The 18,089-nt window shown below is 41.6% G+C and overlaps 1 protein-coding gene across 1 annotated transcript in view; it reads left to right on the forward strand.

Moving 5' to 3' along the window:
* The first annotated feature begins 8,000 nt into the window (after nucleotides 1–8,000).
* STXBP6 (syntaxin binding protein 6) overlaps nucleotides 8,001–18,089 on the forward strand; it is a 94,917-nt gene continuing 84,828 nt past the window's right edge. Inside the window, exon 1 of the mRNA XM_053981219.1 lies at nucleotides 8,001–8,085. The gene's annotated coding sequence lies outside the window, so the exon portion shown is untranslated. The remainder of the gene's footprint in view (nucleotides 8,086–18,089) is intronic.

Consider the following 18,089-nt stretch of genomic DNA (forward strand, 5'->3'; position numbering starts at 1 on the left):
GATTAGGGGTTTTATAATGTTAAGTTAGCCGGTTCTGTGTACCCCTTTGTACACCCCTGTTCCCCCCGCGATGGTTCGCTCCAGGCTGCCTGCCATTGGAGCTTCCCCACATCACTCCAGTAACCACCCCCCATCCCTTCCTGAAACTTCCCTGTCAGTTACCCCATCCCCGTGTCCCCGTTTGTCCCAGAGCCCTGTGTCCACCCCTGTTGCGTCCCCGTTGGTAACTGTGGTCCACGTCACCGTCACAGTGCCTGTCCCCAGTGGGCAGGAGGGCTTCTGCCCTCCTCGGCCCGCCCCCTATAAAATCCCACGCCTCCCCAGTCCCAGCGCCATTTTGTCCATGCGGCGCTGGGGAGCGAGTCGCGCTTCTCCGTCGCAGCTCCACGCAACAATAAAAGCTCTCCAGCTAGCCACGCAGAATAACTGGACATGCCTTCCCTCTTTGTCTCGCCCCTCGCGCCGGCAGCAGAACATGGCCAGCCCCACCCCGGTGCGCAGAAAGCAGAAGCGCCCAGAAGGAAGCGGCATCCCGGTCCCGCCAAGAAGCAGCACCCTTGCCGGGCTCTCTGGAGCTGCCTGGGAAAAACAACGCAAAGCTGCACTGTGTCAGGAAAAAACCTTCTCAGGCAGATTTTGAATGTCTGTGCTAGCCTCAGACAGATCCTACTCCCAGTTCCTCAGGTAGACACTTGAATCTAACTCAGTCATGGAATGTCAGGAAAATATTATTAGGTCGAGACCTTCAGAGGTAATTTTGTCCAAACCCAAAGCAGGGCTCACTTGAAAGATAAATTTGCCCACTCTAGTATTGGCTATTTCACTGCTCCCCTGAGCAACTTCTCCCTTGGTTCTGAGAGTGTATCATCACTCTCATGCCCAAGAATTTAGTTACAGATGTGTCTATGTACAATACTGTAGTTGAGGAAAAATTATTATAGTTACATCGGTGAATCTCATTAAGAAAACAAGTCCCCCTTAACCCCAAAGTTACAGAACAAAATGTACTGTTTCAAACCTACCAGCTGCCTTGAAATCATGGCCACACTTTTAAAATATACTTCTAACTTTACATTTCTTATTCTTGTATATTATTTTATGCATTTAAAATGCTTCTTCAAGTCTAAGATGCAGTTTTTTGCATGTCTGGCCTTTACTTCTTTACTTGAAAAGATAAAATATACTTTATAGACTATTATGCATGCCATTTGTCACAAATTGGAGCAATCCTGCTTATTGGTTTAGAATTGTGAATTTAACCTGTCATTACCTGTGGATTTTCACTAAAAGCACTTCTTTCACCTTCAAAATACCTATAACTGCTCTGGAGCACATGTTATCCACAGCTCTCATCCATGGCTCCAAATATATCAGAAAGTCTGTTAATCTCACAACTAGGAAGTACAGGGTGCTCTTCTAATTCTGAGTTGTATTCAGACAAGAAATATGAGATGCTTCTTTTTTAGGTACAATGTATTATTAAGTATGAATTCCTTTGCATTGCCAATTTTCTGTAAATATTTGTGTTTATAGCTTTGACTGTCTCAAAGAATTACACTTTAAATGGAATGTAAGACTCTGCCTAACATTTTTCTTTTAATTGAAATTCAGAGTGTTTGTACATATATATAAGTATGAACTAGCTATGAATCCAGGCAGTTGCACACACGGGCAAAAGCATTCAGATAGCTTTCAAAGCCAACTGAAAGACAAGGTGGTTTGGCCTTAATTTTGTCACTTGTATATGCAAAAATAAAAGTCAGATTGAGGCAGCTTTGAAAACTTGGCATCTTAATAAACAAAAAACCAAAATAAACAAAAAAACAAAATAAACAAAAAACAACAATATGATATTGACAAAAATACTACAGTTTCCAGAAATCTATTTTCAATGCCTTCTCTAGCATATAGTAGCACATATCTTCAGTTATCTACGCATATGGTCTTTAAAACTACCTCTCATTACCGTCAAGCTATTTCAAATATACTACTTAAAAAATAATACCTATTTGAGGAAAATATATTTAATGTCCATTTAATATTTCAAATATAAAACCATATAATGGTTTACACATTAAATAAAATTAGGGTAAAAGAACACAAAGTAATGGTTTTCTAGAAGAACAAAACTTTCACAAAGCAATCAGATTTTTCTCCTTTTTTATTCACAGCTGCAAGCTGAATAGAAAAATAAACTTGTTTCTTTCATTTGTATTATCTAGTCTGGGACATAATTTAGTAAAGAATACTATGGAGCTGATAAAACATTACACAAGTGCTTTGTACAGGCATCACAGTAAATTATGCAGTGCTATTTGCTTTTTCTCCCCTTTACCAAGAAGGGTATTTTTTCAAATAATTGCTGTAAACTTTCTACAAATTCTTGACTCTAAAGCAAATAGTAAAATGTAAAAATTTTTTAATTATCTGTCATGAAAGCATATTTCTAGCTTTTCTAAAGTCCTTGGATGTCATACTCAGACCCGTGATATTTAACACCAATATCCACATGGCTATGATACTAACCATTAAGTGATGATAAATAGTAAGGCATGCTGTGCAAATGATATATAATTTTATGTTGCATTCCCCATACCCTATTAGAAATCACAGTAGAATTTCTGTGGTTAGGTCATATACTGTGCTAGGCCAGGCAGCACATGATGTCACTCCCCTGATAATCATAAGCATTATGCACAGATTTTATCTGCTGGTCAAAAGAAACCTGTAATTAGTGACTAAGCCAACCAGATCGAATAAAATAACAGGGTCTTTCCAGTCCTATAAGCATGGAAAAATCAAATCCCTTAAAAGCTCCCACTGCTGCCTAACACAGTGTATGTCTTTTCAGAAAAGTGCATGTTCTAAAAAAAATTTAGGAAAATATCACAAACATTTCCAAGATGTCTGAGGCTTACTTGTGCCCCTTCACCCTGCTCTGCCTTGCTGTGCCTGCAAATCTTTTGAGTTATCATTGGTTAATGAAGGCAATTACTCATCTCATTTTCACATAGTTATTTTTAAACTGGTCCAAGCATGTTCTGACAACAAGATCCAGTACCTTCATTGCAGGAACTAGGACAATTTTAATGTATCCCAGTAATTAGGGATTTGGATTTTCCACATAAAGATACACATATATCTATGTCTCTGTATATCTTGATGTTATCTTAATTAATTTGAATTAAGGGCTATTTATTTTGGACAATGCTCCTACTTAATTAAACATTTTAATTTTCAATTGGCAGGCTTAGAGGAGATCTGAGTTTGCAGTTAGAGATATTGTTTTTAGTGTAAACAGGAAATTAATAAATATCAGAAGATATCAGTGAATAAAGACTGAACAGTAAAATGGTGATTTTTTTTCTTGTCTCATTTTGTCTGTCTTAAAGAAAGATAAAACCATCTTTTGAATGTAGAACAGCATTCTCCACATGTTTTTCTTTTATTGACATATTGGAGTAGTGAAATTCCCTGCCCTTGTTTTATGGTGCCATAAGATGAGCGGCCTGCAATGAACTTTCTTTGCTTTACATGTCACATAGATCCTGCTGTGGAATATCCCATATCCTGACATGGTTTTTCCTCAACCTGTCTTGCTCCCTGTGCTCAATCCTTGTGGCTGTTCTTTCAGCTGCATAGGAATACTTTCAGGAAGGTATTTGACGGGAGATATGTTTTTATTATACGGGAAAGGAACAGTCCTGAAGATAAGAGAGAAGGAATGCATCCTTTGCTACCTGCCAAAGCATTCTGCTGCTGAAAGAAGTGCAGAATTCCTGAATGCTTCCTCCATGGGTAAGAAAGAGCTAGAAGCAATTTGTCAAATGACCTTACTATCACCAGAAGTCTGTATCTATTAATATAAACATTAATTTTGCAGTGCATAGATACATAATGCTTTTTTCGCAAACAGTAGTAAATCATATTAATTCTATGTATCGGGTTGTACTAAATTACTTTTTGTTAAGCAACGCTTGCTAAAACTGAGGACTTCTACAAGAAATTATGACTCAGCAAGGATCATGGGAAGTATCCTTTTATGTTAAAATTTTATTTGTATCTTTTACAAAAATACAGAAGCAAATCTATCCACTTACTTTTGTATGTATGGACGCATTCTTTCATCATTAGAAGAAACAACACAACTTATTTCATTCTGAAGCAAAAAGAAAAACAATGGTGGTCCTTCAGATGAGACACTGGGGATGTGCTGTAGTTTTGCAGTACATATGCATTTGTCACAGATGAGTAGTTTCTGCTTTTATCTATGCTGCACAAGGTTTTACCACTCCTGCCATCAGCTCTTCAAAGGGCCCCCCTCCTTGACTCTTCAAGACTGGCTGCTTTCCCACTGGGCAACAGGAACACCGGCTGCCCTAGAGACTTCCCCTGCCACCACCCAGTCCCTGACTCTCTTTATTTTTAGCCATAGACTTGATGGCTATGAGGGGTTTTATGATCTGAGGACTAGAACAATTAGCTAGGGGGGCAGTGTATGCAGGTGACTCAGAACCCAGTGTTGGCTCCTATAGCACTGGAGCCTGAGAAACCCTAAAGTCCAGGACACAGCTCCCCTCTCTATATAGTTCATCAGTAAATTGCATCACACACTTTCTTACGATCTATTTTCTCCGTCTTGCAACTGTAAAGCACTTACATTGCTTAATGACTTTAGCTATGCACTAAGCATTAGGTCCAGCACTTGTCATTAGCAGCCTTGCACATTCAGTTTATGCTATGTATCTTTAAATAATATGTTTAAAAATTATTTCCTATATAAGACTTCAGGTGTCCTGCACTGTTAGTGCTGTGAGGAATTGTAGGTATTCCGCTTGTTAGTCCTTTATCAAGCGGCTTATCTGTGACATTCTGGTGGTTCAACTGCATAACTGTAACAGTCAGACTTCTGCTCTCCAGGTCTGCAAAACACTTCTTTAGTCTTAATTCTGAGGTCATATTTCTCAGAAACAGTTTATTATCTAATTGTAATTTTAAGTATCTTGCACACAAACCATTTCAGTAGCCTCATGAGTTCCTGGAGCAAAGGTTAAGGTTTGCTTTTGAATACTGAGGTGGGTCTTAGATCCAGATAACCACCAATATCTCTATTTCATCTTTATTCTGGTGGAACTGACGAAAAGGGAAGCTTTCTGAGTCTGGACCTCTCTCCTGATCCCACAGGATAACAGGACATACAGGCAAGCTCTGAGTTTGTTTCCCAGATCTCACTCCTGCAAACACTATGGTTCTCAGAGATGTGCTTTGGTACAATCATTTAAAATTATTTAAAACACTATCACTTCCTCGGTTTAAGCTCTGCCTCCTGGCCAGAGATTGCTGCAAGGAATGTTTAAGTTAGAGGTGAGGTTTGTTTGTACTGAGATAACAGACTGAATTGGGGCAGGAGAGACACAAACATATCCTGTTCTACTATGAAGATGGTAAGCTCTGTGAAGAAGTCTGGCATACTGCAGTGGGCATTAACCTTTCAAATGCATTCATCTAACTGGACCCCTTAGGCACTCAAATAATTTTACATAGTTGACTGACACATTTTTTTTTGTGTTGTTTACAGCTACTTCCATGTGGAAACCCACTTGCTTTCCTAGACCTGTTTGGCATGCAGGTTGAAATCTGCTGGAGAGTTTTTGTATGCTAAATCTGTCTAACTAATAAATTTTCCAGCCTTAGGAGGCGAACAATGGCTGAGCCCAAGCATGCCACTCAGCCTGACAAGCCCAAGGACACTGAAGAAGACATTTTACAAGCATACATGTCACTGGAAATGACAGGTTATATGCTTAAATATAAACTCAAGACCATCAATACAATTTAGCATTTCTAGCAACACCAATCCAGTAACTCAAATTAAATATTAGCAGTACGAAAGACAATGGAAGCAAAAATGAGACAAATTTGAAAAGTCTTAACAGCTGCAAGAATAAAAGCTTGACTTTAATTTCTACTCTTACTTAAAACACATTGCCTGCAAGAACCTACAAGAGGAAAAAAAAAAACCAGAAAACAAAAGAAGAGGAAAAAAACAAAAATAAAACAAACCAAAACAAACCCCAACTAAACAAGAAAAAATCCCAAACCCCAAATCTCATCAAAACACACTGAAAAGAGAAGAAAAAAGAAGTGAAAGGTTGAAGGGCTGAAAAGCATCATTATTTGTGTTCATGAAGGCATATTCAGTTTTTCTCTTGGTTTCTGTAATCAGGCAATTAAATACCCATCATAACTTCAGCATTACTGGTCTGTATGGCTGCAGAAAAATTAGAAAATAACATTTTAAATGACTCGGTATTTAGATAGTAGATAAAAATGGACCACTTATCTGGATGTTCCCAAGTTTATCTTTCTAAAAAAAAGGTCATGCTGAACTCTTTGAAGGTCTCAATGCCCAGACTCATCAGAAAAAATGAAAAAAAACCCCATTGTTTCCAACTTTGCCTTTCCTAACTGTGGCTGTCCTCTCTGTTTTCTGTTCATGGCTGTTCATCTGGTCTGAAGAGACACTGAACTCTACTGGCAATCATACTCACAGAGAAAAAGGGATCCATCTTTTGAAATATTTGTTTTAATACAGAGGAGCAGCTGAAGGCCACTGGGGGTTGAACCTTTTAATAATAAGATAAGAAGGCATTTGTAGGAGGTTGTTGCCTACAACAAAAGTAGATTGACCTATTTCCATGATATCTGTAGAAAATTTATTTGAATTAGTATGAGTCACTGAATGGATTTCACAGCATTTCTAAGAGAGCTCTAAAGGAACAGCAATACAACTGAGTGTAATGGTCTGAAAAACTGAAGCTGTAGGGAACTGCCACTATGTAACATCAACAACCATTAGATTAAATGACAGGATCAAAATACATACCCCCTGAGGAAAGAGTCAACTTACATTTCTATTCACTAACGGAATTGTAGTTGTACCAACTACAATTCACGTTGACAATCATACAAAAACTCAGGGTTAAACATTGTAAAACAAAGTACAAAAATATTTTGCTATGTCGTGAACGTTTCTTTTCTAACTAACCAGTTTATTATTTCCAAGCATTACATTCCCAGCATTGCAACAGTGGACGCACAGCAACGTGTGTGGCCCAGGATCTGGACACGTCACTGACACCCAATGTAGAAAATACAATAGCAGAATTTATTTCCAGCCTTATCCTGTGAGTGTGGAGAAACAGCCCTCTGTTATTCGTGTGACGCTTTTGTAGGAGACAATGCCTTTCAGGAACGTCGCTGGGGGCCTGAGCAGCCATCGCACACCTGACCGATCCCAGGCTCTCCGTGCTTTGGCTCGGCGTTATCCGCGGGCCGCTAGGAAGAGCCGAACCCGACTCCCGCCCCGCGGGCTTTCTGTGACAAGGTGAGAACGTGTTTCTGTTCCCAGCACGTTCAGCGCTGCAAAACTCGTCAGAGAACTGAAAGGGCGCTTTATACGTTAATTTTGGAGGTTTGCCCGTCTAAACTCTCAATCCCGGCGCCGGGCGCCTCCGCCTGCCCGAGCGGCTCCGGCGGGACTCCGGCCGCGGCGGAACCCGGCCCGCGGGAGGCTCCCCGGCCGCGGCGGGCGCACGCCTCTCCCGCGGAGCGCTCCCGCGCAGCGGCGCTGACACCAGCCCGGCTCCACGGCGGTCCCGCGGGCGCGGAAGCGGCGCGCAGCCCCCGAGCAGCAGCGTTTGGGGTTCCCTCCCTTCAGCGATCCCAAACTCTGCTCCAACGCGCTGATTTCCTCCTGCCTTCCAAGCCAGCTTCCTGCCCGCGCTGCCACCGCTTCTCCCCGGCATCCCGCCTCGCCTCGCCGCGCCGCGCCGCCGGTTCGCGGGCGGCCCGGGACGGTGGCGGCGGGGGCGGTGGGCGGCCCGCGGGCGGCCGCGATTGGCGCAGCCGGCGCACGTGGGGCCGCCCTCTCGCCTCGGCGCTGGCAGCGCGGCCGCCGCCGCGGGGCACGGCAGGGCAGGGCGGGGGGCGCACCGGGCTCCGCTCCGCGCGGGTCTCCGCGCAACGCACGCGGCGCTGCGGCGGGGAGGGGAGAGAGAGGAGTCAGGCCGAGCCTGCGGAAAGGTGGGTGTGGGGGCGGCAGACAGCCGCGCTGCGGGTCGCGGTGGCCGTGGGGTGGGCGGGGGCGATGTGCCCATCGGCTCCCTCGGTGGCGCGCCTCGCTCGCCTCGTTGGGGCTGCCGGCTGCGCGGCGCCCGCGGGCGGAGCTCTCGGAGGGAGCGGGGCAGCAAGTTAGTGATCAACTCCGCGGTGGCGCCCTCCGCCCCGGCACGGCGCCGGGACCTCCTGGGCGCGCCGGGATGCCGGGCCGAGGCTGCCGGGTCTGCACCCCGGGGGGAGGCGGCCATTCCCGCGGGCGGGGGCGGCGCTGCCGGAGCCGCGCAGCTCCGCCGGGCGCCGTCTGCGGCGCGGCTGGGGCGAGGCGGGCGGTGCGTCCGGGCAGCCCTTCAGCCCTCGCCGTCGGAGGCTGTGGGAGCGGGGGTGGGGGGCGGCCCCGCAGGCACCCCCCGGCACAGGAGGCTTTGCTCTGACACCGGCCCCGAAGTCTGCGCTGTCTGGAGCCGCTAGTACAGCCCCGGCGGTGGTCGGTCCCTGTGGACCGTCCTCGGGAGGTTCTGCGGGTGGTAAAGAGCAGCACGGAACCGGCCAGTAAACGTTAAGCTGATGTACTGGTCCCCTTCCAACGCGATGTTTCAAGAGTAACCTTGACAGTCCAGTGAAACGGCCACCACCACCTTCCCTGAAAGCTGTTTGAGCCAGCTTTGCTAATGGAAAAGTAAAATCTACAATAGCTGTCGTCATTATCCACTTGTCTTGTGCTAATGCTGATGAAATCTGAAGTTCAAGGAAATATTTACCATTATTTAGAGAAATGTGTTATTCGTTTTTCATCATATTTTGCCCCCTGTCAAACAGAGGAGTTTATGTTTAAGGAATTACATCACTTTGCAAATCCCTCTATCTTTCTCTAAATATAAGCTGTCTTTTAGGATGTCTTCAACTTGGCTGTTTTCCTTTTGTGAGTCAGAGCTAGTATTACTGCTTTTCATTCTTGAACGGGCTCCACAGACCCATGACACCTCTCTTAAGAGTCTTAAGAGTTGTTGCTCATATGATGGAGATCATCTGGCAACTCTGCTTAACATTACTGAGGCAGACAGGACCTTTTCCAGCCTAAAATACTGGAGGATGATGATACGGTATCTTGATTTTTCTTTTGATTATGACATATAATCAGTGCTGCAGTGACTAACTGTAGAGGAGGTCTGTAACGTGTCATCTCTTCTAAGGGAGGAGTAAGCAGAGGGCAGGGAAGTTGCATCTTGCTGGTGATGCATTGCGTTAGCTACTCAGGGGTTTCTTTTTCAAATCTGTAGTTTCCAAGCACACTTTACCCCTGATTTCTTCTGTAATTCTAGTAAGTTATTTTAATGAGGCCCTAAGAACTCAGAACATAATGAACACAGAAGAATACTTGTGGTAGTTTGAATGCAAGTAATCATAATGGGGAGCTGGGCATTATTTTTTTTTTCCCCATGCTCTGTGAATAGAAATTTACAACTTCTTAACGTTAGGAAGACTGTTCCCTGTGGAGTTGATGTTAGTCTGCTTAGTAAATACTTGAAAAAATCACTTTCAGTGAAATGTTTAAGGCCTTTCTGCTTGAGGAAATGCAGTTACATTGTAGTCATGCCCCCTAATTTCCCATCTATTACTCTTGATTTTCTTCAGGACTATGCCTTAAAAGTTGCATGGCACCTTTAAAAATGCACTAAGGTAAAACAATGAAAATAAAAAGTACTGTAACGTTTTGAGTGTAGAGTGAAAGCACTATTTTGGAAGTTAGCCCAATCACCATTTTGTGATAGTTTCCTCATGTGAAGGACTTTCCAGGTGGAAAAAAAAGGCTGTGAAGAATTGTGCGAAGGAAAGTAAGGGGTATCTTACCCTTGAGTAAGAATGTTTGCTGTGGTAACTGAGATTTCTGTTAACTTGTGCATGTTGATTGCTTATCTCTATTTCATTTATTCTCAAGTTTCTGAGTGTCTCCTAGACATGGTCTGGATAAGAGCATGTAAAGTCAGGGAAGTGTGATGATAATAACATGGTGTTATGAGCTATAGAAGGGTCAAAGAGAAGTACTTTGTTTTATTTTTTCTTCCAGATTTGTCTTCAGATCACCTCGGTCCTGTGTGGATGTGGGATGTTTAGACAGTGAAGATAATAAAAGCCATTTATAAAGTTTTCAGTATGAAGTGTTTTTTTTTTCCACCTAGCTGAATATTTCTTTTTTGTGCTACTTAAGGCTACTTTTACTAGAAGTTCACTTCTTAAGTAAGATTAATTCATTAATAGGTACTTCTTGTGTTTGTAGTGTTGTTATTAGATTAAAGCATACATTTTAGAAAACTTAAAAATACCTTTTTTAAAAAATGCATCTTATAAGACTATATGGGATAAGATGTCTTCTGTTTTATTATGAGTAAAATTCTATTAAATGCCAGCTCTGTAAAATAGTAGCTGTTAGTCTCCTTTGGGGAGAAGCATGCTGAAGTAATAGTGCATTTGTTCTTTCTTTCTTCTTTCCTTGTAGCTTAATGTCTATTTGCAGTGTCCAGCTGGTAAGCTGACATTGCCAAGGTTGTACAAAAGTGTTTTAATCACAGGTGTTTGGATAATATGATGGTAAGACAAACTTGTTTTCTCCTTTTAACCAAGCAGGAATGCTATAGCTAACATGTGTGCAGAGAAAAATCAAGCCCTTCAAGGGAACACTTATTTTTCCTAGTCCTGGCTGGTGATCTACTGATGTTGGAGATTTGAAAAATGGATGAACTGAAAAGCCTTGACATTAATTTATATTGTATTCAGACATGCCAGTGAATTAATTAATACACTTTTGCATATGACTGCAGCAGTTAGTGCTAGTTTAACTGTATAGAAGCATGTTTAAATTTAGGCTTTTGGTTTTCCTATTTCTTGTTATTCTGAGTCAGGATATGCAAACTAGGATGTGTCTAGTATTTTATCAGTGCTAATAAACACTGTGTGATTGTTTACAGTTTCTTGTTTTGTAGCATTACAGATCTTTAATCTTATCCCCAACAGATTTCTTAAGCTTGGAGAAAAGGAGAGGAAAATAGTAATAATAATTCAAAACAAGAACTATGTTAACAAGAGAAGGGACTATTGGTTTTCCTGCTTAAATGATGTCATAGAACATTTAGGATGTGGTGTGCAGGGAGGATCTCTGGTTTTAGGGAAGTGGGAGGAAGGACATTTCATCTTACTACCTCTTTTTTCCTCCTCTGTGTAATCTGCTATCACAGAAAGGAATGATGATTTTTCAAAAGCAAATGCATTTCTGAAGCTATTTATAGCAGAAATAAACTCATGAAATGTATTCACTGGGTAACTGAGGGCCAAAAAGATATTAGACCATTTAACAAAATCATTGTATTCAAACTTTCAAAACTGCCAGTATCCTCTTCCATCCTGACAAAATCTTTTCCCAGTCATCCATTTTCTTTTTCCAGTATACATTTGTTGGAGGCCCAGTTGACTTCTGGCATGTGTTGTTCATTGTGGTGCTCTAGAGCTCATAGTTCAATATTAAGCTACCTTTTTCCATCTTAAGCTTAGGCAGACATCCTCTTCACCTGAGGTTTCTGACACAGACAGTGCTGTGGGTCTTCTTTGTCATAATTTAAAAGATTCCTTTGTAAATGGGATTGCATGACTGTGAGTTAGCTTGATATATTACATATTCCTACCTTCCCCTTCATAATTTTTCTTTGCAGATAGTTTTGGGAAAGGATTCCTGCTGTGCTGAAGTGCTGCAGGTCTGGGAACAGTTTGGACTGTAATGTTCCTGGAAGGATGGGCTGTGTTCTTTAAAAGACAGCAATTGTATTGGATTTCTGATGCTTGGAAGATCCAAGTTTCTCTATGTGTGTGTTGTCAGTTTCAGACTTTTATATGTAGATAACAGTGGTAATCTACTGTCAACAGCCCCAAGGGAAAAAAATCCAGACATTTGTGTTCTGTAGCATTTTCCTTAATAAAACAGGAGCATTGTGGGAGTTCAAGGTTGCTCAGTGGTGCAGAATTCTTACCAGTGGCTATGAATACAAGTTACTGAAGGCTTTATGTTTATGAACTGCGGATTAAAGTCCAGCACTGAAAGCTGAACTTGGGGTTTTTATGCGCTTTAAACTTGGTACTAGTCTTGCTGTAGACATGAAAATGGTGCCAGTTCCTTGCTGGTAGGCATCCACTGCAGGTGGGCTCTGCACCTGGGCCTTTGCCACATTCTTCATTGAATGAAAGTTACAAGATTCAGGGAGACAAGAAGTGTCTGGTGTCTTTCCACAAGAAAGGGACAACAAAAAAACTTGTATTCAGCTGCCCTTAGTGTCTTAAGGAAAGATTTAAAGGTGAGTGTTTAAACTCAAAATTACAACTTAGTTTTGTCATTTTAAAATCTAGATCTATGCTGAAGGGGTTGCCTTAAAGAAGCAGTCTGACATTAAAGTACAAAAACCCCCAGAAGATCACAGAACCGTAGAAGAGCTGAGTTGGGATGGGACCTCTGGAAGTTCCTTTTTACAGTTTTATTATACCATTCTCTTTAGGAGAAGAGCTGTGTTAAGCTTAGCTTTTTTTGGACGGTGCTCTCAGGCCCATGGTGTGATTCTTGGGCTTGTCTCTGCAAGGCCAGGAGTTTGACTTCATGATCTTTGAGGGTCTATTCCAACTCAGGATGTTCTATGATTTGTTTTGGGAGTTATAGAAAGGAAGTTGCAGCTTGTAAATATAGAGGCTCACTAGTATGAGGGGATGTCAAACAAAGAAGACTTTGTTTTGTAAGCAGACAGCTGAGTGAAGTCAGAGGCACATTCACAGATGGAATGGAGTTCTTGGTTACTGGAACTGAAATTTTCCTAACTTACATTTTTTGAGCCTTAAATGGGGACCTCTTAGAATCATCTTACTTTGTGCCCAAGCTATTAATTTTTGTCTCGATCAGTACAGAATTTCAGTTTCAGTATAAACACACTTTCAATATGTTCTTTGAAAAAGCATTATTCTTAACTGATTTTAGTAAAACTCACAACTTAGGAAAATTAATATGTCAATTGTTTAGTTAAAATGTTGGTTTTACTGTAGCCTGTGTGCATTTGCAGCTGTTCAGACGTGACTGTCAGAGGAGCAAAGAATGATTCAACAGCATATGAGGTGCTGGATGCTTCCCACATCATTGGTAATGTATGATCTGTATTTGAAAAATGTAACCAAGACTGGATATTTACATGTTTTAATGGATTTTTTTGGGCAATTGACTAGTTTGACTATAATATCAGACTGCATTTGTTCTAAGTTAGGGTATTTGGATCACTTTCAGTTTACCAGGGTCTGAAATATACATACAGAAATTCACGATGGAAGTGTTTGTTTTGAAGATTCTGATTTAACTCCTGTGAAAGCTAAAGGCTGTAGCTGACTTCATTTGAGCAGAGCAGATAGGCAAGCTTTGTCCCATAGAGTTGCTTTAATGTTTCTGTTTCCTATGTATCTAGTAAGGCTTCAGATGTTCCTTTAGTATGTAACTATAGGACTAGGTAATGTGTTTCTTAGATGCTGAGACACAGTTACAGTTTATAATCTACTGTTTAAATATCCAAATACAAGATTAAGGATTTACCACAGGTGATCAGTTGTACCTTGCAGAATTGTTAATTAACCTGCACTTAGACACAGATTGTGCTTGTGATTGAGTCTGGGCTTAAAACTAGAGTCTTTATGTCAGTTCTGCATTGACTTGTGAGTTAATGCTCTCTACTTAGGCACCTGATTGTCTTCTGACCTGCAGCGTCCACATTTCCTGTCAAGTCAGTGGAAGGAGTTGAAAGCCTTGGGGGCATGAATCACAGCATTGTAGTGTTTCACAAAATAGCAATGACATTACTTCAGTAAGAAGTATTAAAAAGCATGAACAGGAATAGCTTTTATGTGCGCTGGGAGTAAGGCAATACAAATTTGTGACTACTGTGTTAGCTGAAGGTAGCTGTGTCTGTTGGGTTACACCTCATTTACATATCTTGACACACCACTGTCCCTGCTTGCCCCAGTTTGCCAAGGTCATATTGAATTGTGGGCAGTTCTTGTCCCCAGCCCAGGATATCAGTTGCATGGGGGTGTCTCTTGAGAAAGCTTTGGGAAGGTAAGCTAATTGATTATCTGTGTTTTTTTTCTGGAGGAAGCTAGGACTTAGGACCTCTAACTTACTTTAATGATTTTATGGGATCTGAAATATGACATTTAGTGTCTTAAAAGTAAATGCTTTGTGTCCAATATGATATTTTAACTCAGAGCCCTTATCTGACCAAAGGCTAATGTTACAGCCTTTAAAGGATTAAGAAACCAGTATGCCTATACCTCAATTAAGGAATTTAGTAGATAGGAGCTGTGTATAGGGCACCTTCAGATCCTTGAAAGAATTACATAAAAGACTAGTTTCAGGTTCTGCTTGGTTGCTAGATGATGTTTCATTTTAGAGGACAAGAAGTATGCAATTAAAAAATATTAGACTTCATTAACTTTTAATTTTTTTGGGGTAAACATTATGCATTTTAACCTCCTAAAAAGAAAACTTCAAAGATAAGCTCTGTAAACTAAGAAATATACTGGATTTAGTCATGTCATGTAAAACAACAGTGCATTAAACTGCCCCTTTTTTTGGTGGTGAAAGATACAACAGTGTTTTGGAGTGGGAGTGTAAGGCCTTATGATGGTTCCAGATGCCTGTGGACCCAATTCTACTCCTAGTTACTTCTGTATAAATCTACTCATTTATTCTTGTAGAAATGACTGTGTATTTGTGAAAGTGGGCAGGTCTGGGCTGAGGCAAGGCTTGATCCTGTTGTCCTTGGAGTGCAATAACAGTGCTTCTGCATTCCTCTTAAGGGGGTGATAAGACCATGTTTGCAGCTCTGCTTTCTGTTCCTCTTCACTAGTTTATTATGGAGCTGATTTGGTTTTCTGGATGTTTGGGTAAAGAAAACTGGGAATTCTCCAGTAGTATCTACACTTATTCATGTTTGTCCCCTATGGAAACTTGTGAAGCAGGATATAGCCAAGACGCTGACATAGCTTGTGATTAGTTGCTTATTTCAAACAGTAATAGCTGATGTCTTCAAATCTTGAGAATACTGACTGGTTTTGTGTGTGAAAGTAGGCTCGTTATTCATTCAAAAGCTAAATTTGCAGTTTTGTTTTTTGTTTCTTCTATTCCTTTTGGTTACAGTGGAAAGTGCAGGAATGGATTGTCTTTGACAGTAACCCAAGTACCACTTTGGGTGCTAAGTGAGGCTTCCTTACAGCTCTCTCTGAGCAGTGGTTAAGCTGAAGAATGCATTTGTGCAGCCCTGTAACACTGACCGGGTGGTCCCATAAGTGCTTAGCAGGTGCCAGCAGAGCATACATTCATGAGCTGGGTGTGGTGACCCCTCATTTTCTGCAGAAGGAAATGATCTTAAATGAGTTGTTCAAGGTGGTATCTGTGGTAAAACTGTGATAATAATACATCTTTCTAATTCTGTTTTTATAGATTATCAGCATATCAGACCTCATCTTTTAAGCAATTCAATAAGAAACTTGTAATCAGCTCAGTGTGCATTTGAAGGCCTCTTAAAAATTTGTGAATTCATCCCATGGAGAATCTTGCCCAATGTATAACACAAACATCTTCCCTTTCCAGTTGTAACAAACCAGTTACTTAGGTTTATAGAGTAAAACAGGCAGTGATGTATAAAAACAGTGGACTGTTTTTCTGTCTCTTTCATGGTGCATCTGTTGTGTCTTCCTCTGTGTCTGACATAGTTTGTGCATGTACCCCACACATAGTCTGTGCATATCTCTGCACAGAGGGAAATGAATTTTCACAGGTGGAGCAATAAAAGCCAAGGTGAAGTGTGTGAAGGTGTAGTGTCTGGGTGTTTCACAGGGAGATGGTTTGGTGGCTATGAACGTTTTCTCACTTCCTGCTGGTGACAAAGCAGTAAATCCCAGATTGCTTTTCTCTATGTTCCCCCCACTATGTGGATTTATTTCATGTTCTTACAGCACAGGCTTATCTGAACTTCAAGGGGTTTCCAGCTTCGACATGAGCACTCATACTTATTTTTGCCTTTTCATATAAACATTTCTCATCCCTTCCTTTCCAAAAGGGTGGCATGAGGTGAGGTGGTCTGTTATGACTAAAAGGGAGTCTTGCTTTTCTGATAGAGGGGTAAATACCTACATATTTTAGCTTGTAGTAAGAGTCCTTTTCATTTCACTCATTGAGCTATGCTGAGGAGGGGATAGTAGGGATCAGAAAAATGGAATTCAGACTGTGATATAATGTATTGTAGTATGTTATGTTGAATAAAATTTTCTGAAAATAGAAAAGAAATATTAGACGACTCCCAGGAAGTGCAGCAATTCCCCTAGAAACATGTCTGAGATGGGAGGAAATAAGAGTTCAGTACCACTGAAACAAAGAGAGGTGCAATGAGTTGTCTTTTGAGGTGTGGGAGCTATGGGAGGTATTTATCTGATTAATGAACCAGTAGCACTGGTTCAGCTGTCTTCCATGGACAAGGATTATTTCTGTAACATGGTCTCAGCTGTGTCTAATCTCCTTCTAATCTCACTCTTTGTTTTCTGCCTTTATAATTTTGTCTGTTTCTTCCTCATTTTTTTATCGTAGAAACCCTTGTATGTGATTTTAATCATGAGGCTGTTCTCTTTCAAACCTCATTTAGCAGTCCCCAGGGACCTCTTAAGGGACTTAATAGGTGTGTATTACCCTATCATGTGTCAGTTTAAACATTAACTTTGGCATCTTTGGTCAAAGAAATTTGACTAGAGGTTGATTTCCTCTGTTTTCTCACCTTTCTTCATGTTCTTTTTTCCTCATTTAAATAATTATACTTTTCTAGTTTATTTTAGAAACTAGGTAACTTTTGGGAAGAGTAAAATGTGACCCAGATGACTGGAAAAGGAGAAGGATTGTGCCCATCTTGAAAAAGGATAGAAAGGAGGATCCTGGAAGCTACCAACTCGCCTGTCTGAGGTCATGGAACAGATCCTCCTAGAAGCCATGCTAGGGCACACTGAGGATGGGAAGGTGACTTGAGACAGCCAGCATGACTTCACCCAGGGCAGGTCCTGCCTGATCAAGTGGCCTATGTTGGAGTGACTCCATCAGTGGACAAGGGAAGCTACAGATGTCGTTTATCTGGACCTTTGACAAGGTCCTCCCCAATATCCTTCTGTTTAAATTGGAGAGAGAAGGATTTGCTAGGTGGACTGTTAAACGGATAAGACGGTCCTATTCAGAGGGTAGTAGTCAACAGCTCAGAGTCCCAAGGGAGATCAGTGACAAGTGGTGTCCCTTAGGGATCTGTAAACTGTGTTATTTAGTGTCTTTATCATTGACATAGACAGAGGGATTGAGTGTATCCTCAGCAAGTTTGCAGATGACACCGAGCTGAGTGGTGTGGTTGACATAGCTGAAGGATGGGATGCCATCCAGAGGGACTGGACAAGCTCATGAACTGTGCTCATGGGAATCTCAGGAGTTTTAACAAGACCAAGTGCTGGTGCTGCAACTGGTTGGGACAACCCTTGGTATCAGCTCAGGCTGGGGATGAACAGATGGAGAGCAGCCCTGCCCAGAAGGACTTGGGGGGTGCTGCTGGCTGAGAGGCTGGACATAACCCAGCCATGTGTGCTGGAATTGGATATTCTTTATGGTCCCTTCAACCCAAGCCATTCAATAGTTCTGCAGTTGTGTGACTTACTTTGTAGTTTCCATTTCCCTGTACTTTCAATTCTACTCCCCTTTCACAACTTTTCTTCTGAGTTGCATGCTTGAAATGAAACAACAAAGTTATTGATGATAAGGAATGAAAGGTAAGGTTCTACGAATGCCACTGTGGTCTGTTCTGGATCTTTCCAGATGTGTTATTACACTCTGTGACAGGATGTGAAATATTCCACACACACGAAGAAATGCTTTT

The sequence above is a fragment of the Vidua macroura genome, chromosome 6 (genome assembly GCF_024509145.1).
Source record: "Vidua macroura isolate BioBank_ID:100142 chromosome 6, ASM2450914v1, whole genome shotgun sequence".
NCBI lineage: Eukaryota > Metazoa > Chordata > Aves > Passeriformes > Viduidae > Vidua > Vidua macroura.